This window comes from Lissotriton vulgaris, chromosome 5, assembly GCF_964263255.1.
Source record: "Lissotriton vulgaris chromosome 5, aLisVul1.2, whole genome shotgun sequence".
Taxonomy (NCBI): Eukaryota; Metazoa; Chordata; class Amphibia; order Caudata; family Salamandridae; genus Lissotriton; species Lissotriton vulgaris.
Window position 1 is genome coordinate 1,967,113,451 of NC_141693.1, and position 25,006 is coordinate 1,967,138,456.

Sequence of the window (25,006 nt, forward strand, 5' to 3'; positions counted from 1 at the left end):
GTTCGTCACATCACCTCTGGATAACCACTGTCACCCTCTGGTTAACCACTGCCACCCTCTGGTTCACCACTGCGACTCTCTGGTTCACCACTGCCACCCTATGGTTCACCCATGCCACCCTCTGGTTCACCACTGCCACCCTCTGGTTCATCACTGCCATCCTCTGGTTCACCACTCCCACCCTCTACCGAGACCTTTTGTGACGCAGCGGCAGCACAAAAGATGCGCCATGGTGCTGGGTATTAACAACGTGACGCATCTGAGAGATGCGTCACGTTGTAAAGCCCTGCGCCATCAGGAGGCGTTCCGGCGCAGGGGAGAGCGTTCCTGCGTAGGAATGCCTCCTAAAAGTGGCTGAGTAAAATCTACAAGAATTCATTCAGTCACTTTTAGGCCAATGCTGCGTCAAAACCTTGCGCCTGCTTGAAGCAGGCGCAAGGCTTGATGCAGGATTGGGGAGATAGGGCCCCCCGGAGCATTGCTGGAGCTGCGTCGCAAGCACGACGCAGCTCCAGCAATGCGCTGCTTTTACGGCACAGATGCGTGACGCATCTGTGCCGTTTTTGCCACATGGTGGCGGAGCTGCTGCGCACAATAACTGGCGCATCCATGGGGATGCGCCAGTTATTATAAATCTGCCCCTATACATTTAGCCAACGAGGGAGCACTTACTGATTAGACAGTAGAAAGTACTACAGTTGAGTAGGTTTTATTGCACAAAAAGGTGGCATCTTCGTGGACAAACACGCAGGGCGGGATTCATTCTGCCCCCTGTTAGACTTGTTTTTTTGTGCCCTTCTGCCCTCTGTTAGACTCGTTTTTCCCTTGTTTTTCTGCCCTTCTGCCCCGTTAGACTCTTTTTTGTGCCTTTCTGCCCTCTGTTAGACTCATTTTTCTCTTGTTTTTCTGCCCTTCTGCCCTCTGTTAGACTCGTTTTTTGTGCCCTTCTGCCCTCTGTTAGACTCGTTTTTCCCTTTTTTCTGCCCTTCTGCCCTTTGTTAGACTGCTTTTTGTGCCTTTCTGCCCTCTGCATCACTACATCATCACTCAGTGCTACCCCAGCATCACTCAGCACCACCACAGCACCACTCAGCACCACCACAGCATCAATCAGCACCACTCAGCATCACTCAGCACCACCACAGCACCACTCAGAGTCACCACAGCATCACTCAGCACCACCACAGCATCACTTAGCACCACCACATTATCACTCAGCACCACCACAGCACCACTCAGCACCACCACAGCATCACTCAGCACCACCACAGCATCACTCAGCATCACCACAGCATCACTCAGCACCATCCCAGTATCACTCAGCACCAACACAGCACCACTCAGCATCACCACAGCGCTACTCAGCACCACCACAGCACCACTCTGTGCAACCATTCAACAACAACTGGTTCAAATATGTTCTCTCAATGTTTCAAACTTTATTACAAATGTCACAAAAAGATGTTAATATTTCACTTCTGTTCTTAGATTTTCGTCACAATAAAATACACTGAACATAATCTTTACAAAAGTTATTTACAAAAGTTTAAGCTATTGCCATTATAAATTAAAATCACTTTTATTTAAGTATTAATTATTTAAAAAAATTAAAAGTCATTGTAATTTGTAATATCAATACAGCTAAGTCACGTAAATACAAAACATGTTGCATTACAAATGCTATAGGTGTCACATTTGAGAAAGTTATAACTATTGGCATTGTAAATGACAAAGCTATTAATTTAGCTATTTTCAAAACCAACACATAAATAAAAAAAATTGTCATTTACAAGACCAATAGCTCAAACTTTCCTAATGCGAGACCTATTGCATTGCAATTGCTTGTTTTTATATCTGTCAGTGCTTCCTGTTGAGGTTTAATTTTCGTGACAGGCGCCTCATTGCCTACTTGTATTCTCTGACCCTGCTTCAAGGGTCAGAGCAGGGTCAGAGAATAGTTGCAAGTAGCAACGAGGCGCCAGGAAGCACTTACAGGCTTACAGCAGCAGGTGCCCAAGTTGAAGTTAATTTCGTTGTAACCCTTTTGTAAAAGGTTACAAAAAATTAGTTGCAACTTTTGCACCTGCTGCTGTAACCCTGTAAGTGCTTGGCTGAAAATTCGTCCCCGCTGATTCGTGGATTTTACTGCAATTTCGCGAGATTCGCGGATCGCGAAATAGCGGAAAATCCGCAAATTCCGCGAGAGGAACAAATTTTCAGCCCATGCTTAATTGCAATACAAAGATTCAAACTGGCTGCTTATTCAGGAAGGCTGAGGATCCGCACCGCAGTCTTCTCCCCTGTCCGGTGAGGCCTGAGAACCCCAATATTCGAGCCAATCCATCACCGCCTCTGGCTGATCAAAAAACCATGCTCTGCCCTGTGCCTCAACTCTAAGACGGGCAGCGAACAGCATTGAGTACTTCATGCCTCTCTCTTGTAGGTCTCGCTTCACCGATAGAAAGGATTTCCTCTGCTTTTGTACCCTTTGCGTGAAGTCAGGGAAGAAAGAGATGGCGGCGTTCTCATACTCGAGAGAGGCACTGGCCCTCGAGCACTGAAGTAAAGCATCTCTGTCACGATAATTAAGGATACGGGCCAACATGGGCCGCGGGGCAGCGCCGGTCTTGGACGGCCGCCCGGGATCCTGTGTGCCCGTTTAATAACAAAAAACTTACTGAGGCCCTTCGGTTTCAGATGCTTGAGGATAAGATCCTCAACAAAGAGGTCGGGCTTGGCCCTCTGCCTTCTCAGGCACACCCAAGATGCGTAGATTATTGCGGTGGATGCGGCCCTCATAATCATCCAGTTTGAGGTCGAAGGGCACACAGGAGTCACGCAACTCCCTGATCTCCGCTTGCAGCTGAGAGACATCATCTACCAGACTGGAAGAGGCGAGTTCAACCTGCTTCACCTTTTTTCGTTGAGTTTCCCCATATCTGCACGGATCAAGTTTATGTCTATGGCCATGGCGTCCATCTTGTGTTCTAGTGAGGTTTTAACCCCAGTTATAGCGTCCATGACATCTTTCAGAGAGAGCTCAGGGTCCTCCCCAGGCAGAGCCCCTTTAACCGAGTTTTCAGAAAGCCTTCCCTTTTGCGTGTTCTTAGCGACTGTGTATCTATCCAATTTATTGGCTTGGACTGATTTCAAACCCTTGGCCCCGGTGCCTTTCACACGCTCCATTTCTCAAACGAGCGATACTCTGTTTGGGGGCCAGCCGCAAGAGACAGCTGATCAAGACGCTCAACACCTCAATTCAAATCACAGGCCCCCTGCATGACGCTGCACCAAGGGCAATCACCTCAATCTGTCATCAATTAAGTAATCCAAGAAGCACAATCCAGGCACACAGTGTCGGGGATATAGCAGTCCGCTGCAATACGCCACTTCGGGGGATCACCACTTGTGTAGCCTCAAACGCTCCGGAAACCTTTCTGCTGCACCTCAGCATCCACTCACCGCTCCCACGCCTGGTCCCACCAGCGCACGCGGCCAGAGAAGCACCAGTGCACTCCAGTTAAATGGCTCACTTGATTGTTGCGCCTACCTTCAGGACAGAGGAAAGGTAAGTATTAGGGCTGGAGGGCCCCCGCCCAGCATCCGCCAAACAGTGACACAGAGGTGTAGTCTCAGGGTCGCCAATGCACCAACCATCAAATGTGCCACTTACTTCAACCGCTGGAGGCCTACCGCACCTCGTGCAGGACACAGCTCTCTCCTCACTCCACAGATGGCAGGCACTATAGACGGCAAGACTCACTCACCGATTCCACCAAGAGTCGCTGAGGGCCTGGCAGGGCAGGGCGGAAATGCCACTGATGCAGAGGGTAGAGGCTCTCAGGGCCAGCGGTATGTCCAGCGTCCCCAATAGCAGGCAAGTCTTCTTCCCCGACGTGGAGCGGAACCCGCGCTGTGGGCTCCACGAGCAGTCCTGAAGACCAGGAGGGGATGATGCTCTGCAAATGCACAGACAGAGCCCCCGGGGACAGGCAGTCCGCCCCGGACGCACACGGACAGGCGAGCCTCCGCCTCCGAAACTCAGCAGCCCACCAACGATCACAACCAATGTCTCCTGGGGTCAATAGGCGAGGGGACAGGGGGGAAGGAAGGTGATAGCTCATCAGAGGGGGGCACCTAATGCCCTCCTGGCCCGGCAACCGTCCAAATACACGGTGTCCGCTGCAGTTGTGACCGCCGCAGCAACACTGCCACCGCTGCCCCTTTCAACACTCGGACCCACATCCCAACTGAGCGAAGCACCACACAGCCTCGTGGTGGGATTCAGCTCTGTGGCAAATCGGCCCCGTCTGCGGCAGCGGACCCTCCCTCTGGCCGAACGGAAGTCGCTGATCATCGGCCAACACGTTCACTGTGGGCCCCGGCTCTCAGGCCTAGACACGGCCCACCTCAAGCTGCGGCCAAACCTCCACAAAATCAGCCGCTAACAACTCCGGGGCAAGCGGTCCAGGCTCCGCAGCTCTTCAAGCACCGGGGGCTCCGGACTACAGGATGGTAGTGAAGGATTGATGTTTGGGCTAACTGGGAATGGAGCTCAGACGCTAAGCGGCCATTCTGGATCACGCTTGGCCACGCCCCCCACAATAAATATTTAATAATCGATAATAGACCCTTTTATTGGAAAACTTGTAGAGAAAGAGGCTTGATTTGGATCCCCACTTGTTCTCAGACCCAGAGTTTCTGCCTTTTACAAATCTCAAGCACACATTTAATCTTCCAAATTCCTTCATCCATAAATACATTCTACTTAAAAAAACTATCTTGGGGACTTATTCACAAATCCCTATCATACCTGCTGTTTCTACCAAATCAGTCCTCTTTACAGCTTCACACCCTGTTACAAACCACACCCAATGCCTCAACTATTTACAAGCACCTACAATGCACTACTAATGACAGACAGAAAACGAAGATTGAGGAAGCATGGGAAAAAGATTTTGCGGTATGCTGTCCACTCTCACTTTGGAAAGACATTTGGGCCAAATTACGTAAAGCCTTCAGGGCAGATAATACCACACAAACATTATTTCTTGTCTATAATAGACTTTTATTCACACCAGCCATTCTGTATAAACGTTTCTCCACTACTCCTGATATATGTTGGACTTTTTCCTCCACCAATGCCAACCTCTTCCATATGTTTTTCACCGGCCCTCAAGTACACACTTTCTGGAAGCAAGTTCGGTTACAAATTAACTTGATTTATAGTACGAAGTTTCCTTTTTCCTTCACTCATATCTTCTTAGGCAGTCTCTCTTCTATCTGGGATGGAGCTTCACCTAATGTCAAGATTATTTACTTATTATTAGCAATCGCTTTTCAAAAAATTACTGTCAATTGGAAAGACTTTTCAAAAATTTCATATAGAGTCTGGTGGTACAATGTTTGCCACAATCATAGATTAGACACTGCCTTTGTATATCCTCCTCAAATGGCTACAAAACGTGCTGTCCTGTGGTCACCTGTTACAAAATGTATTGATGTCAGAGCCAAAAGATGTTTTTTACCTACGCCATCTCAACAGGAGTTTCCCAAAACACCCTAAATCCCTGATTGTTCCACAATTTCTTCTTTTATTTTCCTTGATTGCATATATACCCATTCTATGTACATTTATTAGATCCCTTTTTTATTATTAGTCAAATTCTTTTACTTTCTAAGCAACAAATTTGGGTTATGCTGTAAAACTCATTCCATTCATTTTGTATGGTCACCTTGTTTGCTTTTCAATAAAATTACATGAACTTAAAAAAAAAAATCATTCTACTATAACATATTTTTAAGATTATTCAGTGGCTCAGGCCACAGCCATAGCCACATTTTATTGAGGGACTGATTTAGATCTTGGTGGGACCACGATGGAGTAAACTTTTTTATCGGTCTTCCCATCCATCGCCCTGTCGGTCCGCCTGCTCGATTTAGATGCTGGTTGACAATGGGCAAGAAGACTGCTGCGGTCCCGTCAACTCTGCAAGGACTTCATTCCCTGTCCTACGGTGGTATGGCCTGCAGGAGGCAGTGGCGGGACTCCAGCAAGAATTCCTGATATCAGTATTTGGCTCTGGATTGTTTCAGAGGGAAAATCCCTCTTACTTCGAGTCGGTAGAAAGGTAAGAAAAGGGGTGAAAACTCACCTTTTTTTCGGGGTTCCGGATGCGGTTTTGTCCTCTTCTCCTTCATCCAGATCCTCTCTGACCTGCTGAACCTTGACTGTGACCATCCAGTACCTGATTTTGACAGACCAAAAGGTAAGTGCTCGTGGTGTGTGAGTGTATACATTGCATGGTGTGAGTATGTGGGTGGAATGCAAGGCAGAATGTACAAAAATGGTCATAATAGATATCCCACACACACATACATAAAAATAAACAACATATATGTTTTTTACATAAAAAAATGACTGTTACTTTTCTGTCTCCCAACCACCACGGTCGACCCCCCATCAGTCTTCTACCAACAGGACACCACCAGCCCAGGGTTCATGTAACTGCATCCAGTGATTTAAAAAACTCCTCTGTGACTTAGAACAGTATGTTCTGAAGTAGATAAAGGAACTTGGGGGGCACAATCATCTTATAAGGTTGCCATTCCCATGGGGGTGGGGCGTGGCCAGCCAGCCACCATGGCGGACGTCACGTGATATGCTAGAGCTCCATCCCTAGTTCTCCTGTGTATTCTCCTTTCAGAGTTGCCCTTTATGCCCATGTCGTGTGGAGCAGGTGCGGGGGAGCAGTGCGGAGCCCGTGAAGCTCAGCAGATCACGGATTGCAGCCGCGGCGGTGGAGTTTGAAGGCGAAAGGTGGTGACGCGGCCCCGCAGCGGAACGGCGCGAAACTGACCTGGGGCCTGGCGGCCGTTGGAGCGACCTGAGCGGTTCCTGAGGTGCGGCGCAGGGCACTGCTCTGAGCCCGGGAGCCCTGTGACCCCGGCGGAGGATCGTAGACCTTGCGCCCCGGCGCTACTGGTGGCCGCCGCCGGGCGGAGAGGCCTGGAGTGCGGCCTGGAGCCCTGAAAAGAGCTGCGGATGGGCGCCCTGATCGAAGTCCGCACTCACGGCCTGGGCGGACTGCCGTGCTGAGTGCGCGGAGTTCGGAGGACCTGACGGAAGACGTGGCAGGCCCCGGGGCACGTCAATGCGCCCCTCTCGGAGTCTGAGGCCTGGGGAAAACCGCGAGCTCGCGTAGTCACGGGGCTGCCGACCTGCAGTGAAAACTCGGCGGCGGCGGCCCCCACATAGCTGCGAGAGCCACGGGCATTGCACGGTGAGGAGTAGGATCCGGGGCTGACTGGGAAGGCTGACTCACGAAGAAGGGTGCCACCTCGAGGCACACAGAGAGGCTGTGGCGTTACTCGGAGGCCCTTGGTGGTGGCCTGGATAATAGAGTGCTGAGACCTGCTGCATCCTCAGTGGTGAGCAGCGATGGCGCATTAGGGGTCGCGTTGCCCCTGCACAAATCGGCTAGCGAGGGATCTGGCCTGGAACTGAGACCCTGGCCTTCGTCGCCACTGAGAGGGGATCTGTGGAAGTTCTTTACATTGCGGCTGGCGGCACGGAGGCTGCGAGGAGTTATTAGAAGGATGGCTGAGACACTTTGGGGGACTGTCCTTGCGACCTGGCCATGACTTGGAGGCTGCACGACTAATTAGATATTGGGTTGCTGCACTACGCCAGGTGTGGTGATAGAGGGGGCACCCTGCTGCAGTTGGTGGTGGTGACTGTGACGTGCAATAGTGGCTTAGAGGCATCCTGAAAAACCAAAGGTGATGATGGACGGAGCGTTGACCATACAAACACTCACCCACAGTCAACTGATCTGGGTTTAATCCATCACCGTTCTTTAACTCACTCCGCCACCCCAGTTCAGTTATGCAAATCAGTCTGACCCTGTGCCTCATGGGAACAGTCCAGCCCCAACTGCCAAGCCATGTCTTCCCTGGAACAGAATCAAGCTTCCCAGGACCGGTTTCTGGCATTACAGCCGTCTTCAGCCGGGCTTGCTTGACTCCAGTGGCAAAGTGAGCAAGGGACTCACGTCTGAGCATACCCTGCCAACTTAGGGCTTCCTGACTCACGGGCTGTGAGACTGTGGCCAGACACACTGAAGCCTGAGCACCATCTTATTACCGACGCCATTTTTTCCCCACCACTGTAGCCCGAGTGCCCCATTCCTATTGTGCGTTCTGCACCGCGTGCAGGGCAGACACCAGGCTCTCAAGGCTGCGTTGGACGAGCTGGATCCTCCTGCCTGTGACGCTGATGCCCTGCTGTCCGGAGACGCTGGAGAGGAGTGAGTGCCGTTTGCTGGTGCAGAGGCATAAGCAAGGAGGCCCATGGGGCTGCAGATGGGAGTGTACCTCCCCTGAGATACGCGGAGCAACGGGGCTGCCGCCTGCGACATTCACAAAGCTGACAGTGGCCACTTGGTGACGCGACTCCTACTAGCGACGACGCCCGACGCAGATAGGAGGCATCCCCGCTGCCGCCGGCGTTGTACCCAAGCCGGTGAGACGCTTTTTCTCCTAGCCTTCGTGGGGTGGCCTGGCACCGGGCGACTGGTAACTGGTCACCCACGTTGATGCCTACTGCGCTGCAACTGGTGATGGGCAGACTCAGGGACAAATCCCAGCAAAGGCAACAGGCGACTGAAGGTCCTGGCTCATCGCACAGACACCAGAGCGACAACATGGGGCAGTCGGCAGTCCTAGCAGCTAAGATGGACTCTGTGTTAGCGGCAGTGGAGCGTATTGGCAACACTTTGGAGCAAACTAAAGCGTCACTGGAGGCCCGGATTGATAAGGTCACGTCTGACTTTACTCTTCTGCATGCTGATCACCGCAAACTGTCGGAGTCAGTTATGGCACAGCACCAGTCGCTCCAAGAACTGCAGCCTGTGGTGCAAACCCATGCTTCGGCGCTCCAAGACATCATGGACAGAGTGCACGTGCTAGAGGATCGCATCGAGGATGTGGAAGGGCGCTCCCAGTGCAATAACGTTCGGGTGGTTAGCCTGCCGGAGAGCGAAGAAGGGAAAGACCCAGAGCGGTACGCTGAGAGCTGGTTGCAGGAAATCCTACCCCCAGGAATGCTGTCCCAGCACTTCGTGGTGGAAAGAGCGCACAGGGTGCCAGTGCAGAAACCTAAACCCGGAGCCCGGCCTCGTCCGTTCCTCTTCAAGCTACTCAATTACCGGGATCGGGATGTGGTGCTCCACGAGACTAGAAAGCTGGACGACCTTACAGTGGGGAACAGTCGCGTGATGTTCTTTCCAGACTACACGGCAGCAGTACAGAGGAGGAGGAACACATATATGGCTGTGAAGAGGAAGCTGAGGGAACTTGAACTGCCTTACTCCTTGTTCCCCTCGCGTCTTCGCGTGATCTCGAAGGAGGGCGCCCGTTTCTTCGATGCCCCATCAGACGTCTGGGATTGGCTGGAAGAGACGGGTCAGTGGAAGGGGGCAAGAACCGCGGGATCGGAGGACGGTTGGGGGCAGGAGCATCACTCGAGGAGACGCAGAAGGAGAGGGGGCCGCAGGAACGCGGGTCCTGGCCCGATGGCACCCAGCCCGGAGAAAATGCGACTGGAGAGGCAGGAAGCACTTGAAGCAGTTGCAACCTTCGGAGTGGTGAATGGTGTTAGCCGTGTGGACTCTCAGATGCACAGCGACCCGGAAATCAGCGGCTTGTCATCCCCATCCACAGTGCTCTCTGAAGATATGAACATGCCTGTGGTGACGCCCCAAACAGCTGACCAACTCATGTAACTGAACGATAGACTATGGTGGTCAATAGGGGTCCTTGCCCGTGAGTATGCTGTTTACTGTATCCTTCAAGTAATACTGATGTGCATGATGTTATTCTTGGTTTTCTGTCATATGCGCTCATGCTGTTATGTGATGATGTATAGTCAGGCACATGCAGGTGTGTCCACCGGCTCGCAATAGGAAGGCGCTAGGCGTGTACCCCACTTATGGGCTCTGCTGCTGACGGCCCGTACTGCCCCTGCGCTTTTACCTACCTTAGATTTCTCGAGCACCTCTTGAACGTCCGGGAGGTCTGTGATAGGGGCGTAACACAGTCGGGTGGTTGGCAACACACTAACCCAGACAGCCACTGTACTGGACTAACACATTCTTTAAGTGGTGGATCCCGTTGAAGTTTGGACGTTTGCCCTACTGGGGACTCGCCCTTTTTTAGGTCGAGCTGACATTAGCATTCATGCGAAGCATTAATGCTGTCAGCAAGACAACTAATGCTATCCGTATTTGGGAAAGTGGACACCAAAGTGTCACGAGCTTTCCCAGTGTCGGATTTCACCGCGGGAGCGAGCGCGCTTGCGCAGACCGCAGGGCTTGCATGCAAACACGGCGCGCACACAGGCAGGCCCCATCCCCTGCACGCACAGGCACACGCTCGCGCACACACACACACACGCAGACAGGCACAACACACGCAGGCACATACCAGCGCGCGCACCCCCCCTCTTACAAACCCGCACACACACACTCCCAACCCCGCTCACCGGGCACAAGCAGGGCTTCCATCACGGGGGGGGGCGGGCACCGTCAATGTGCCCCGACGCCCCCCCTCACCGGCTCCTCTCGTCCTGTCCCTCCATGTCAGACCAGACTCCGCAGCCCGCTCCGTTGTTTCTCCGCCCCTTCAGTGCGTGTCACGCCTCTCCTTTCTCCCGGCCGGAAATCCCTTTTGCTTGTCAGGCCTCGTTTTCGAAACTGAACTGTCCCGCAACAGTGTATATAATATCTGCAGTCGTTCTGCGCACTTGTTCTTAAAGCCGTGCTCTGGTCCTTTAGTTCTCGCCTGTGTAACTCCAGCTCCCATCCTTGGCATAGGCTGCCATGCTGCATACAGCCGTCTGTCCAGACCGCGCTCCTGGTTGCACGTGCACAGCCGCATTTTATCGCCCGCGCCTAGTCCCGGGTGCAAGGCCTCTGTGCCCGGTTTTCTTGTATACAGAAGCTTTTCCTCCCTTGTTTAATCAGTCGGGCCCCCTTAGCTCTCGTGGCAGCAACATCAGTTGTACCAGTCTTACCGAATCAGCCAGGCTGCCCGGAGCTTCCTCTCTCACCTCCGCTGCTGCGTTCTCTACATTTTCATTTTCTTGCCCGCGAGGTTTCCCTCGCGCACCTTTCGGGGGCATTTCCTGTAGTTAATACGATCCTCCGGCGAAATCACAAAGCGGCTTCCAGGTGAACCGCGTACTACCTACCGGCAACGCGCACCGGCTTCGCCGACACCTTATCAGCCCCGCAGTGAGACCAAGCAATGTCTCCAGCATCGGCTACCAGCGACCAGACGCTTCAAGTTGAGCAGAGTGTTGATGAATAGCGAACAGGCAAGTTTCAAACGTTTCTGGGCATTAGCAATCAGCTAGCAAAATGGAAAAAGCGAAGATCCGTCTTGCTACTCCTTTCCTAATCGTAATCCGCAAGGTCAGACAGGAACAGTCAGCTTACACGTCCGCTGCAGCGGGTGCCATCTTGCCTCTCCCTGAACACCGACTATTTTCTATAAAGTTGTATGTCTAGGCCTTTGCAGAATATTAAAACGTGAACCTGTGTTTTTCTCTGGGAAAGGTGTCAACCCTAACTGTGTTCCCCCCCATTGGAGAGGCTGCACAAGAGTACACGGTATGTGGGAATGTGCTTTTAGTCTAAATCACAGGCTGGGCCCGATACACAGTGCTCCCCATTCCAGAGGCTGCAGAGGAGCACACAGTGTGTATGCAATACGTTGAGGGAAGTTTTAGACCTGCCTCCCACAGTATTTTGCCCTCCTTTTCTATCTCCAGCCATATTATAAATAAATATACAACCACAAATGTTTCTTTCGGCCAGATACTGGACTTGTAGGATGCATAAAGAAAGGAATCAATCAATCAGTCAGGGAATTTTAAAGCCTGCTACTCATAAAGCACCGCTACTCGACCGTGAGGGTCTCCAGGCGCGGGGTTTGGGGGAAGCAGCTCCGATCAGTCGCAGAGCCAGTCACGTAAATACAACACATATTGCATTACAAATGCTATAGGTGTCACCATTGCGAAAGTTAAAACTATTGGCATTGTAAATGACAAAGCTATTAATTTCGCTATTTTCAAAACCAACACATAAATGAAAAAATTGTCATTTACAATACCAATAGCTCAAACTTTCCTAATGCGAGACCTATTGCATTGCAAATGCTTGTGTTTCAATGTTTTTAATTGTTATCATGTTTCAGATGCGGCACACTGATATTCCCTCCTCGGATGGCACCCATGGGCCCTCTGTTAAATAAGTAGTCTTTTGTAGTAAAATAAGATGAGTCTTTATTGGCAGCACGATGAACATCCTTCAGTATCCAGGTCCAGCATTTACTGAACTCCCTTCAGTTACATGACAGTTCCACCAGCATGTGGAATGCAGGGAAGCATTAAATGAAAACATGTCGCATGCACAGGCATGCGACCATGATAACACATCTTAAAGGTATATAACTAAAAAACAGGAATATAACACATCTCCCTTTTCCACAAAAAAAAAGAAAAAGAAAAATGTACAACATTGAAAATAAAATATAATGACGTTATACCTAGTCAGAATATCTCTTAGGTAAACTGATAACTCGTTTTGCATCCTTGACTCTATAGGCTACAGAGTCTTTCTTGTCAGGAAAAATAATTTTGTCACCACTAGATATCGTGCTGCATAGTGGTGGTTTCCCTCGTCGCCAAATTATGTTAAATAAGTAGTCTTTTGTAGTAAAATAGGATGAGTCTTTATTGGCAGCACGATGAACATCCTTCAGTATCCAGGTCCAGCATTTACTGAACTCCCTTCAGTTACATGACAGTTCCACCAGCATGTGGAATGCAGAGAAGCATTAAATGAAAACATGTCGCATACACAGGCATGCGACCATGATAACACATCTTAAAGGTATATAACTAAAAAACAGGAATATAACACCCTCCCAGAGGTGTTCCCCTGGCCCTATGTAGGTGAGATGCGCACAGACCCATGACACACACTAACATACTGACCTGGAACATCCGCGGTATGCACACACCGTCACGGCGATATTCGGTCTTTTCCTATCTGCAGCGTCATGGGGTGGGGATTGCCATCCTTCAGGAGGCACACATCACACAAGTTGAACTTGACAGGCTCCGCAGTCGCTGGAGGGGGCAACTCTACGGCACAACCTTCTCTGCGCACGCGGTACACTGATATGGGTAAGAGCGGGTGTCCCCTTTACTTGTAACAACATAAAAGTGGACCAAGAGGGAAGGTACTGCCTGGTGCTAGGGCGGTTAAATGGTCAGGAAGTCCTGTTAGGATCCCTTTATGCCCCGAACGCGGACCAGCCCTCCTTTCTTGCGAGCCTGAATCAGGTTCTACACCTGAATGCTGGCCTCCCCTGGTTAATTGGAGGGGACTTCAATATGGTGCTGGACGTGAGTGCTTTTCCCCCACTCCGTGCTGCAGCGGTGACGTCTAATGCGCAAGCCTTTCGGGACTGGCTCGCGCATTGGGAGGTGCATGACCTATGGCGCGTGCAGCACCCCTCAGACAAAGTGTACTCCTATTGCTCCCCAGTTCATGACTTGCATGTCTGGTTAGATCGAATAGTTGGCACTCAGTCCCTGCTCCCGCTCCTTGTCAAGTCGGAGTACCTGGGGAGAACATATTCTGATCATAACCCCCTTTGGCTTCGCATTAGCTGGGAGGCGGACCACTCGCCTGTGCCTATGTGGAGGCTACAGCCTGCCACGCTGGAGGACCCAGAGTTTCGCTCCTCGCTGGGCAAGGCCATTCTTGACTACTTTGAGGTTAATGCGGGGTCTGCAAGCAGTGCTACAGTGGAATGGGATGCGCACAAGGTAGCCAATCGGGGGCACTGCATGGGGGCCACGTGGAACATATGCAAAACATTATCCGCTTCCCTGACGCGCTTGGAACCTGAGCTATTGCGATATGAGCCGGAGAGAGAGGGGATGGGGTAACGCTCGCACACACTGAGCGACCTGCGCGCTAAGCATGCAGCTCTCATGGAACAATTGAGATGCCACAATTACGCAGCACACACGGCTAGAATGCACGCCAGGGCGGACAGGGCCGGCTGGCTGCTAGCCTGGTTGATACAGAAGGATGGGTGTGGTACCCTGATAGGGGCTCTCTGCACAGCAGCGCTATACGCTATACGCAGCGCGAGATACACCGCGCCCTGGTTGGTCACAAAGAGGCGCTTAACGCCCCTCTCACGCTGGAAGAAGTAGGAGATGCGATTTAGGCTCTGGCGTCTGGGAAAACTCCAGGACCGGATGGCCTGCCTGCCGAATATTATAAAGCAAACCGGGAAACCCTTGCGCCCCTACTCCTTCAGTTGTACAACACAGCAATAGATGAGGGCTCGCTTCCTCCATCCATGCGGGAGGCATTCCTGGTCTCATTGCCCAAGCCGGATAGAGACCCCACAGCCCTCGGTTCGTACAGGCCACTGACAATGCTTAATGTGGACTATAGAATCCTTGCAAAACTACTTGCAGAGCGGCTAGCACCGGTGGTCCCGCACCTAGTACATTCTGACAAAAATGGGTTCGTGCAAGCGCGGTCCACGTCCTTGAATCTCAGGAGGTACTTTAGAGAGGCGGCCGAGGTGACGAGGGAATGGCCTAGGGCGGGTTGCCTGATGTTAGACCTGGAAAAGGCGCTAGACTGCCTGGACTGGGGTTACTTATCCACGGTGCTGTCGCGTTATGAGCTTGACATAGGCTTCCTACAGATGGTCGACCTCCTCTATAGGAACCCTGTAGTCCGGGTGCGACTGGGACCCTACATTTCTGAAGCGGTGGCGGTGGGCTGGAGCACTAGGCAAGGATGCCCGCTTTACCCCCTACTGTTCGGGTTGGCTATAGAACCCCTAGCGGCAGCAATGCGGCAGACTTTAGGAGTAGGAATCCCTCTGGGAGACGCAATGCATCAGGTATCGCTTTATGCCGACGACCTGCTGGTATTTGTGCGGGATGTGAGTTGCATACCAGAACAACTGACCCAGCTGCTGCGCAAATTCGCAGATGTCTCGGGGCTCCGGGTAAACGTGGGCAAGTCCTGCCTGTATGCATTCGACGGTGGGGTAAAGGACCCGGGGTATGGCCTTGGAGGCACAAGGGTCCAGTGGAGGGCTGACACCTTTAAATATCTGGGGATCCAGACCTACCGCCAACCAGCTGACCTCTTTGACGGAAATCTGAGGCGGGCGGTGGCAGCGCTAAGGTCCCAGATAGGCTTCTGGTCCACGCTTCCGCTGACAACCATGGGCAGAGTGGCCCTTGCCAAAATGGCCATGCTTCCCCGCCTCCTGTATTATTTTGTTAATCTGCCTTTATACATCCTGGCCTCCTTCTTTTCAACGCTCAATGCGGTCCTGCAAGGCTTTCTCTGGGGCACGTCCCAGCACCGACTGGCGCTGACGAAACAGTTCCTGCTGACGGATAGAGGAGGTCTAACCGCCCCATGCTTCGAGCACTACTATCTGGCTGCGCAGCTTCAATAGATTGCCCGTTGGCTGGCAGATAGGGGCAGGGAAGACACTGCTACGATTGAGCCACAGTACTCTCTGGGGCGTGTCATCAAACTCTTCCACCCGCTGGCGGAGCCTGAGAGACCCATTCCACCACTGCTGGCAGTGGCGTGTAAATGCTTTCGTAGAGCCCTGTTCCTTAACCGCAAGGTGCTCCCATATGCACCTGCGATACCTCTGGAGGGTTCCCCAGGTGACGAGGAGGTCCTCACGCGACCCATGCTGGAGCAATGGAGGGAGGCAGATGTCCAGACATTGGGCGACCTCTTCAGAGATGGAGTGCTAGTGGCCTATGAGACTTTGGTATCTGAGGACGGGCTTCCTTCTGGGGGGTTCTTGCTGAATCGCTCCCTCGTAGCGAAGATGTTGGCTAGGTGGGGAGAGGTGGCGACGGAGCCTGAACAACACTTAACCATGCAGTACCTCCACGTCATGGGGAGGGGCAGACACCTGGTCCACTGGTTCGCGGCGTCGTTAAGGATCTACACGGAAATCAGTCTGGCCCCGCTCAGAGGCAAGTGGGAGCATGATCTGGGAAGGGTGCTGTCAGATAAGGAGTTTTATTACAAGTGGGGTTTTGTCCTGCACTGTGGCCGGGTAGGACACTATTTAGATTCAGAAGAAAAAGGGGGACCCGGTCACTGTTTTTATTCTGCTGACTTTTTTATTTAGAGCAGAATCGTACACTAAGGTATTTAATCCTTAGGTGTATATCTTTTTTTAAATTTGTTAGAAAACAGTAAGACAATTTTTTACATTATTGTGACAGTCCGAAGGTTTACTTGCTGTCTTACATACAGACAATTGTATTTACAAGTACTACAAACAATTATTACTATGAAACAAAAGAATTCAACATTTATAACAATTTTTAACAAAACATTCAACAAACAAATTTATTTTTTGTGGAAGTACCCTGTCCACCGCTTCTATAAGGCCACTAGGATGCAACTATTGCTCAATATTTGGCCTAATAGCGCAAAGGCAAGCATTACATTGACATTCAATTCTATTTCATCATTTGAAAAAAAGCTTTATGCGCAAAGAAACATTCGGATTTAAGACGAATGAGTAATGAGCCGACGCGTTTCCGAGCCTGTCTTTCTACTTTGTCAGGCTCTTCTTCAGGGCTCAGGGCTGGGTACCTTATTTTCGGATTGACAGTTGTCTTGATCGTATCTCTGAACTCTTGGAGGACTCACTGTGTTGTGATTTTCAGGCAGAGCGTTTCATCTAATCTGTATTTTGCTGTTTGTTGAGTCGACTGTTGCTAGGGTTGTTGCTGTTCGTTTGGGCGTGGAGCACCTGGTTTTTCAAAACACGGGGCGCCACCTCTGTTTGCTTGGGCGGTATTTATGTTGGACTTTGATTTCATAGCGTGCCGGACGCCAAGCTTTTGCTGAATGGGGCGTTACTCTTTCCTTTATTGTTCCGTAGACGCCGTTAGTGCTGGTAGACGGCCGACCAGCTCCCCTGCCTGTCGATCTCGTTAAAGTGCTTCTCCATATCCATGGCGCTGAGTGTTAGCAGCAGCTGGGGGAGGAAGCGGGACGAGAGGAGACAAACTGCTAGGAGCTCCGTGCGCGGCCGGCGCCATGGATATGGAGAAGCACTTTAACGAGATCGACAGGCAGGGGAGCTGGTGAGCCCTGAAGAAGAGCCTGACAAAGTAGAAAGACAGGCTCGGAAACGCGTCGGCTCATTACTCATTCGTCTTAAATCCGAATGTTTCTTTGCACATAAGGCTTTTTTTCAAATGATGAAATAGAATTGAATGTCAATGTAATGCTTGCCTTTGTGCTATTAGGCCAAATATTGAGCAATAGTTGCATCCTAGTGGTCTTATAGTAGCAGTGGACAGGGTACTTCCACAAAAAAGAAATTTGTTTGTTGAATGTTTTGTTAAAAATTGTTATAAATGTTGAATTCTTTTGTTTCATAGTAATAATTGTTTGTAGTACTTGTAAATACAATTGTCTGTGTGTAAGACAGCAAGTATACCTTCGGACTGTCACAATAATGTAAAAAATTGTCTTACTGTTTTCTAACAAATTTAAAAAAAAGATATACACCTAAGGATTAAATACCTTAGTGTACGATTCTGCTCTAAATAAAAAAGTCAGCAGAATAAAAACAGTGACCGGGTCCCCCTTTTTCGTCAGATAAGGAGTGGGAGAGCATTCTTAAAAGCCCGGTACGCATTCCTCGTAATGTGCGCTTTCGCCAGATACAACTCTACGTTGTTCATAGACCCTACCTCACACCTGAGCTAATCAACCAGTACTTCCACCGTTCTGATGCGTCCTGCCCCAGGTGCAATGAGATGGACACAGGACTTCTCCACCTTTTGTGGAACTGTCTGAGACTGGGTAATTACTGGAGTGTAATAAGTGAGCTGCTTAGGAAATGCACTGGTCGTATCATACCCTTCGAGTGGCCTGAATACATCTTGCATCACTTCAGGAGACCACCCAAAGATAGGGCGCCGTCCCGCTTCTTAGATCTGGGGATGGTGGTGGCAAAACGCCTTCTTACGAGGCGCTGGAAGGCAGGCGACCCGCCGGGAGTACAGGCGTGGATTTCTTCTCTTCAGGCATGGGCCTGGGCGGAGTGGATTGCCATACGCAGGGAGGAAACGTTAAGGCTCCGAAAGGAAACCATGGCGGAACACTGGGAGCGCATGCTTAACGCCCTACAGTTGCCGGGCGGGGTTGGCGATGTAGATACTGCAGCAGTTTAGGTGGGTGCTTTTTGAGAGTCGGAGTACATCGCGGGCTGCTCTCCTGTCTAGATAATCTGTCAGGTATATTTCAGGCCCTTTGGGGCATGCAGGTTTCAGGTGCAGGTCCAATTGTGGCTGGGGTACCCGCGCGCTTGGAGGGCCGGTGGCCGAGGGGGGAGAGGGAAGGGGAGGAAGATCAGTATAGATATGTATTTGTGCTTTTGCCGCTGTTGTTCTAGTTCCTTCATGGTTGTTGGATAAATTTCATTCTTGTGCGCAAGTCCATGCTGGAGGGGTGCACTCAAAACCATGATTTGAAGACGGCTCAACGAGTGGACAGTCATGGACTGACCTGGAGACTGCCTGATTAGGTGCTCCATGCTCTAGCCAACTTTGGGCACTTATTCTTTGCTTATGTGGTACCGCTAATGGGACTTTGTGCCTTTAATTCGCACGGATGTAAGGTATTTGAATGTTGCACTGATATGCAATGAATGCAATGATGCACTAGTTGATCTTTGTAATGTACTTTTAGCATCAAAAAAAGGCTAATAAACAGACTTGACAAAAAAATTAGGTTGCCATTCCCATCAGAGACAATTGAAGTATCATCCAGTGTCCAGTGTGTCTCTCCTGTAACCGTTTACAATACGACTTAGACTGCATGTCAGGAACTACCCAGGATCGTCCATAATATAGACCCCCAAATACCGAAAGCCCTCTGGGAACCACAGCAGTAGGCACTCCCTCTCCTCTAGAGTCCGGAGCGTCAGCAGGAACATGACCGAATTCTGCTAGTTAATGTGTATCCCTGAGTAATTACCTATGCATCAAGAAACTCAAAGGTTCTAGGGATGGACCGGAGGGGGTCAGTTAAGTACAACAGCATGTTGTCCGCGTAGAGGGATATGATGTCCTGCCATTTAGCAATCCATCTCAGCTTTCGGATCTGGGTGTGTGCTCTCCCCCAGAACAGCTGGGGTTCCAGAACCCAGAACTCACCCAGAACAACTGGGGTTCTAGGGCAAGGGCAAAAAGAAGTTGGGAAAGCGGGCCTCCCTGCCTCGCCCTGTGCCTTATGGCGAATCCATTAGCGAGAGAACCTCATTTGCCCGCACTCTGGCCATCAGCGACTTGTATAACAGTGTATCTCTACCCAGGTATCTCTGGCCCTGTGTGAACTTGTTTAGTTCTTCATCCATGATATTGTGGTCACCTGTGGAATCTGCCCCAGCCAGTCCCCAACATTCTGGAAAATATCCACCTGAAGACCTGAAGAAACATACCAAGAGGCTATTCCCAGTTGTTTCCCATTCTAGTCTCCCAGTGTTGCTGCATAGCATTTACCTCGATCGGTCCAGGATCTCTGAACCATCAGGGAAAAGGATTTCTCGACTAGTCTGTCCACATATCTAGAGGTTGTGGAGAAGCCAGAATGTGCCAGGACTGTGTAGTGTCCCCACTCCAGGAATGAACCTGTGGCGCGGAGAGTGGAAGTAACTCTGCCGCCTTGATCCAGCTGGGCGTCACCCGTCAAACTATTGCCAGGCCTCCTTCAGTGTAGTGCCAAACTAGATGTTGCCCTTATCCACTTTGCTCAGTTTTGCCAGGTATTGAGTATTACAGGTTGCATTTCCTCAATTCCAGTTTGATCCTATCGAAAGACCTCCAACATGCCTCTACCTCTTGCATGAATTCAGGGAACACCATGACTATGATTTTAAAAAATGACTGGGCGTTGCAGGCAGGCTGTTTACAATACAGCATGTCTGTCTTTAAAGTTTAGAAAGGGGGGAATTATTGATTGCAGGCATGTACTCAGTTTCAGCTGGACCTTGGGTATTCTGTGGGCCCATTCCACTGCAAATTGAGGAGAGAGATCTTTGTTGTTCACCCTAGTGGATAGGAAGTCTTCATTAAATTTACCAATGTTGTGTCATTCTGCCTTTTCAGGTATCTCCATGAAGCAGACATTGTTGCAATGGGATCTCCTCTCTAAGTCTTCCACCCTGGCATGAAGCTGTCTGGTAACTTCTTTGAGGTGGCACACTTCTGAGGTCAGGGTTTTGATGGAACCCAACTGTTCTCATAGGGTAGCCTCCATTGTGGGTCCACGCTCCCTGTTAATCACCATGTCTGCCCAGATCAATGTGATGCCCACCGCCACTGCAGCGATTTTTGTCTCTGAGGCCACCCGGAGGCCTGAATGGCTTAGCGCAGTTCTTTAAGAGTGGTTCCTTGTTCATTCCCAGCTGCCCCCTCATCATTTGCTATCCTGCACTTTCAGCCAACCTTCCATGTGCTACTAAATTCCGCCCTTTTTCTCTCGCCATGCTTCAGGCACGGTCTTCTGGTGCTGTGGAAAACCGGATGCACAGTTGTGGCATTGTTGCCTTGGTGTGTGGCTGATTTAGGGCACCGGTAAGCTTGGCACTGAGCCCACAGAGGAAGAGGTGTCTGACCTCCTGGCCCCCTGTGTATATATGCGCCAGCGGGCTTAGTTGCAGGCCTGTCGGTGGAGTGGGCATTGTAGGGGTGGGCAGAACTCGCACTGATTTACTCTGTGGAATTCCACTGAATTACCCAAAACCTCTGAGATTCAGCGGAGTTCCGTGAGTGGTGCTGATTTTTAGAACAGGGAGCTTATTCCACACCGTAATATCGATGCAAACAGCACCAAGCAGCTCGGCAGAGGGCACTGCTTCTTTCTGCCGCTCAAGAAGATTTACTGCTGGAGTGGCAGCTTTCTCAACACGAATGGTAGTGACCTGGCACGATTGCCCGCATTGAGAAATCTCACCAGGAGACATTCCAGCGCTCTAAAATTCCACTTGGGGATGCAAATTCGAATTTGTGCCAACTTAACTGCAAGCAGAGTGTTGAGTGGGTGAAACTACTCGAAGTCCACTGGCGGGGCAGAATTTTTCACCCACCCATAATGTGTTGTTGCTGGTGCCCCAAGCCGCCCTGACATCCATCTCTGAATTGGTACAAAAGGGGGTGGTGATGGACGGAGCATCTGAATCAATCAAACACTCACACCCAGTCAAAAGATCTGGGTTTGATCCATCACCGTTCTTTAGCCCACTCAGCCATCCCAGTTCAGACATGGCCATATGCAAATCAGTCTGACCCTGTGCCTCATGGGAACAGTCCAGTCCGAACTGCCAAGCCATGTCTTCCCTGGACCGGAAACAAGCTTCAGAGGACCGGTTTCTGTCATTCCAGCCGTCTTCAGCCCGGCTTGCTTGAATCCAGTGGCAAAGTGAGCAAGGGACTCACGTCTGAGCATACCCTGCCACACTTATGGCAGCCAAAAGCGGTACAAAAGGGGGTGGTGATGAACGGAGAATCTGAATCAATCAAACACTCACACCCAGTCAAAAGATCTGGGTTTGATCCATCACTATTCTTTAGCCCACTCTGCCACCCCAGTTCAGACATGGCCATATGCAAATCAGTCTGACCCTGTGCCTCATGGGAACAGTCCAGCCCGAACTGCCAAGCCATGTCTTCCCTGGACCGGAAACAAGCTTCCAAGGACCGGTTTCTGGCATTCCAGCCGTCTTCAGCCCGGCTTGCTTGAATCCAGTGGCAAAGTGAGCAAGGGACTCACGTCTGAGCATACCCTGCCACACTTATGGCGGCCAAAAGCGGTACAAAAGGGGGTGGTGATGGACGGAGCATCTGAATCAATCAAACACTCACACCCAGTCAATATGGATCCATCACGTTCTTTAGCCCACTCTGTCACCCCAGTTCAGACATGGCCATATGCAAATTAGTCTGACCCTGTGCCTCATGGGAACAGTCCAGCCCGAACTGCCAAGCCATGTCTTCCCTGGACCGGAAACAAGCTTCCGAGGACCGGTTTCTGGCATTCCAGCCGTCTTCAGCCCGGCTTGCTTGAACCCAGTGGCAAAGTGAGCAAGGGACTCACGTCTGAGCATACCCTGCCACACTTATGGCGGCCAAAAGCGGTACAAAAGGGGGTGGTGATGGACGGAGCATCTGAATCAATCAAACACTCACACCCAGTCAAAAGATCTGGGTTTGATCCATCACCGTTCTTTAGCCCACTCTGCCACCACAGTTCAGACATGGCCATATGCAAATCAGTCTGACCCTGTGCCTCATGGGAACAGTCCATCCCGAACTGCCAAGCCATGTCTTCCCTGGACCGGAAACAAGCTTCCGAGGACCGGTTTCTGGCATTCTAGCCGTCTTCAGCCCGGCTTGCTTGAATCCAGTGGCAAAGTGAGCAAGGATTAAACCCAGATCAGTTTACTGGGGGTGAGTGTTTGATTTGCTCAAACGCTCCGTCCATCATCCCCTTTTGTATCGCTTTGTTCGCCCTAAGTGTGGCAGAGTATGCTCAGACGTGAGTCCCGTGCTCACTTGGCCACTGGATTCAAGATAGCCTGGCTGATGAGGATTATGAATCCGAAACCGGTCCCAGGATGCTTGTTTCCGGTCCAGGGAAGACATGGCTTGGCAGTTTGGGCTGGACTGTTCCCATAAGGCACAGGGTCAGACTGATTTGCATATGGCCGTGTCTGAACTGGGGTGGCTGAGTGGGCTAAAGAATGCTGATGGATTAAACCCAGATCAGTTGACTGGGGGTGATTGTTTGATTTGCTGAAACGCTCCGTCCATCATCCCCTTTTGTATCGATCCATCTCTGAATGGCAGCTGGGGAAGAGTGAAGCACTGTCTGGGTCAGCCATACTCTGCCACCTTAGATGGGGCTGGGCATGTCCTCAGCTGGAGTCCTGGAGAGATATTTAAAGCTCGGAGAACCCGTCGTCATTTGGGAGAGCGGCCTGGCAGAGGATCAGGCCACTTACAGGAGAGGATGTCAGTCATCTGAATGCCCACCACACAGGCCGCCTCTCCCCAATTTCCAATTTCTTGGGTGATGCATGTTGGGAATGGGGATGCCAGTTGATTGTTGCCATGACTACGCTGGAGCAGGAGCTTACTTATTGGGCGCCATGTTGGGTCAGTGTCCTGGCCACGCCCTGTACTTGGACTATTGATGATGTTGGTAATCATGGTTGTTATAGTACTGGTGTTAATGGTATTAGTGGTAATGGTGATGGTGCAGCAGGTTATGGTTATTGTAAGTTTGGTAAGAACAATGCAGATTGTAGTGGTAACTGTGATGTGGTATTGGTAATGGAGGTACAGGCACCAGTTATCGGAGTAATGGTAATCAAGGGAGATTCCTTCAGGTGTCTTGAATGCCCACAGGCCGTAGATGGTTCCTGTATGGTGGATAGGCATGGATGTTGCAGCAGAAGAGCATGGCAACGAGATCAGGAGCAACAGGAGTATTCCCCGTTGCAGCCTTAATGCCCAGAGCGAAATCCAGACTGCCCAGACAGTTTAGGAAGAAGTGGTGTCGGAAATGTATCTTGTCCCATGACAAATCTAGGGACCCACCCTCCGGTATGCCCTTAAGTACTCCTAGGAAGAGATTGGGATGATACAGGGGTTCCTCCCTAATGATAGCCTGGACAAGGGGGCGGATAGTCTCCTGTCCTTTGTCCAGGTTCATGCCAGAACGGGAGCCAGCGGCTCCCTGAACTAGTTTGAAGTGGACTATGCATAGAGAGCATCAAGAGTGCCCTGCAAGCAGATTATGTGGTACTGGCAAGCACTCCCACCCTGCCCCAATACACAAAATCTTGCCTGGGAGGGGTCAAACCTCCCTGTGACAGGATACCTATTGTTCTGACTTCCCCTACCCGAGCTTGGCTCAGTAGCAGGAGGGCAGAAACATGTCTCTGGCCGGCAGCAGCTCTGGCTGGCTGTCTATGTCTGGAAGACTTGTACTGGGAGCACCAAGGGCTTCCCAAAGAAGCTTTACCGGGCCTGGATCATACCCCCACATTGTTTAAGGTGTAGGGGTATCATTCCAACATGTTGATACCAAACATGATAGGGTTAGTTGCAGCCAGTTTTGAGATGGTCAACGCATAATGACGCGGTGTCCCTATATATGTCATATGGCTGTCTCACCTACAACCCAGGAGAAAGGACTCCATGGGCTGTTTGGTTGTCCTGCTCATGCAGGGGCACCCGCCCTCTTAGAACCAAGTGCCTTGCCTTCAGTATTGTAAGGACTGCCTTAATGGTGACTTATAGGTTTTAAGTGTAGTGACCATAGATATAGGTCAACCTATATCTTTCGTAAGTGGTGCTGGCACCAGCTTATGCACGCTGCAATGGCAGACCTGTATTTGCAAATTAAGTGGTCTACCATGGGTGGCATAATGCATGCTTCAACCCATAGGGGACCCCTGGTGTATCTATGCCCTGGGTACCTTAGTACCGTATACTAGGGACTGATAAGTCTCCACCAGTGCCCAATCTGGGATGTACTTACCTTAACAATTTAGGGGAGAAAGCAGAGATACTGGGATCCTGATTAGCAGGATCCCAGTCAGAGTAGTCAGAATCCGCATTACATCAAGCAAAAAGTGGGGGTAACCATGTAGAAGAATTCTACCTTCCTACTCACTGGCGCTCTGAGTTGTCCTCAGCAACTACTTGGTGGAATGCCCTTGGGACTACTTGCTCCTCAGAGACGAGGTGACACCGGCCTGAGGTCACAATGGCTCCAGTATCTCTTAGAGCCTCTGCCTTTCTCCCATTGATGGTCACACAGGCACTGTT